The sequence below is a fragment of the Gekko japonicus genome, unplaced genomic scaffold (genome assembly GCF_001447785.1).
Source record: "Gekko japonicus isolate JY-2015 unplaced genomic scaffold, Gekko_japonicus_V1.1 scaffold525, whole genome shotgun sequence".
Classification (NCBI taxonomy): Eukaryota; Metazoa; Chordata; class Lepidosauria; order Squamata; family Gekkonidae; genus Gekko; species Gekko japonicus.
This window is the reverse complement of record NW_015163620.1, coordinates 889,060-891,435: the sequence shown is the minus strand read 5'-3', so window position 1 is coordinate 891,435 and position 2,376 is coordinate 889,060. Positions and strand designations below refer to the sequence as shown.

At 47.4% G+C, this 2,376-nt stretch overlaps 1 pseudogene; it reads right to left on the bottom strand.

The window, feature by feature from the left end:
* Nucleotides 1–1,316: 1,316 nt before the first annotated feature.
* On the bottom strand, nt 1,317–1,783 carry LOC107107194 (annotated as a pseudogene).
* Nucleotides 1,784–2,376: the final 593 nt, after the last annotated feature.

Genomic DNA, 2,376 nt, shown 5'->3' with positions numbered 1-2,376 from the left:
TGCTGAAAGTCTGTGAGTGGTCTGAAATCACCCAATCAGCTTCCACAGCAAGAACCTGGGTCTAGCAGACCCTGATCTGAAGCACTAATTGCTACGTCACACTGGCTGTCATGGGAGTGCCACCTCTTGGGGGTATAATGACACAGAGCCCACTGTTTTCTCCAGGGGAACTGATCTCTGCCATCTGGACAGCAGTTATAATTTTGAGTCATTTCCAGTCCTCACCTGGAGATTGGCAACAATGGGTCCCCAGGAGGAAATGGCTGGTTTGGAGGGTGGAGTCTATCGCTTTGAACCTGTCTGAGGGCCCACCCCTCCACAAACCCCACCCTCTCAAGGCTCCATCCCTCAAATCTCCAGGAATTTCCCAACCTGGCAGTGGCAACCCTATCTCATTCCCACCTGCAACCTCTATCTAGGAAAAGTACAGTCTTTCTCCACAGTGGAGACCCAAGGAGGAGGGAAGAGACTCCAGCAGGGTATAATGACACGAAGTCCACCCTGCAAAGCAGCCCTTTTCTCCAGGAGAACTGATCTCTGCCATCTGGACAGCAGTTATAATTTTGAGTCATTTCCAGTCCTCACCTGGAGATTGGCAACAATGGGTCCCCAGGAGGAAATGGCTGGTTTGGAGGGTGGAATCTATGGCATTGTTCCTGTCTGAAGTCTCACCCCTCTTCAAACCTCACCATCTCCAGGCTCCACCCCTAAAAAATCTCCAGGGATTTACCAACCTGGACTTGGCAACCCTATCTCCTTTCCAGCCAACCATCAGCCTACCATTATCTGTCGTTCTGACTTTAGCTTTCCATTTCCCCCCCACCACCTGCAGCCTGGAGATTGGCAACTTTACTTCACAGCAGTGCTGTGAAGAGTTTATAGGAAATATTCCTATACTAGGTAAAGGTAAAGGTTTCCCTTGCTCGAAAGCCAGTTGAATCCGACTCTAGGGATGCAGTACTCATCTCCGTTTCCAAGCCGAAGAGCCAGTGCTGTCCAAAGACATTTCTGTGGTCATGTGACCAGCATGACTAGATGCCGAGGTGCACGGAATGCTGTTACCTTCCCACCAAAGCGGTACCTATTTATCTACTTGCAATTTCTTGCTTTCAAAGTGCTAGGTTGGCAGGAGCTGGGATCAGAGACGGGAGCTCACTCCATCATGCAGCACATGGGTCTCGAACTGCTGAACTACCGACCTTCTGGTCTGCAGTTCAGCATCTTAACCACTTAAATCACCGCAGCCCTTAATTTTTTTGTAGTAGTAATATCTGTTTATTGTGCAATTCTATTGTACAGCTCTGGCAATACTCTGTTTAGATTATCCCAATCTTGTTGGCAACATCTAGCACATCATAATCTGGAGCAAGACAGACAGAAGCTTTTTTCTTACCATCAGGCCGAATCAGTGTGTTGGCCTTGGCCACGTCAATGTCATACAATTTCTTGACTGCCTGCTTGATTTGGTGCTTGTTTGATTTCACAACCACAATGAAACCAGCGTGTTTTTGTCCTCTATCCTCTTCATGACTGATTCTGTAGTCAGTGAGAACTTAATGATGGCATAGTGGTCCAGCTTCTTCCTTCTCAGTGCACTCTTCGGTGGATACTTGGGCTGCCTCCATAACCGTAGGGTTTTCGGCTTCTGGAAGGTGGGTGACATCCGAATCTTCTTCTTGGTGTGACTATGGACACCTTTCAAGACTGCCTTTTTAGCCTTCAGGGCTTTGGATTTTGCCTCAGTCTTTGCTGGGACAGCCTCCTTCTTGGCTTTCGGTGCCATCTTGGGAAGGCAAGAATACCTGTAATAATTTTGAAATAAATTTTGAAATAAATGCACTCAGCTGAGGGGCTGGCAATATTGCTACTTCAAAGTCCCCACAAATACGATTGTAATTCCTGTACTTCCTACATGATGACAGGGCATGCTTTTTCTACAAAGGCATAGCTTTCTTCATGAGAAAATAATTTGTGCTGATCCTTATCCTCAGATTGTTCACCCTTTTCTGATTAACACTATACCAGCATAAAACTACATTGAGTCTTGCTGGTCCATCTTAGCCAGCGTTCTGTTTCCTGCAGTGGCTGACCAGATGCCTCAAAGGCCTACAAGCAGGGGAACTCCCCCATAACTGGCACTCAGAGGTATACTGAGGTCCTATTCAGCCACTGTAGCCACAGATGGACCTATTGTTGGAAGTTCTAGATGGAATGTCCCCTGTCTCAGACTGAGTGGCAAGAGAGACTAGATAGCTAGACAGGCACACTGACCTTTCCCCCTGTATCTATTCTTCGGCCACTGTCCTCTTTGAAATGCAGGTCATGTTCTCAGGGATCAATTTCCCCTTCCTCCCTCTCTCTCTCTCTTTCTCTCTC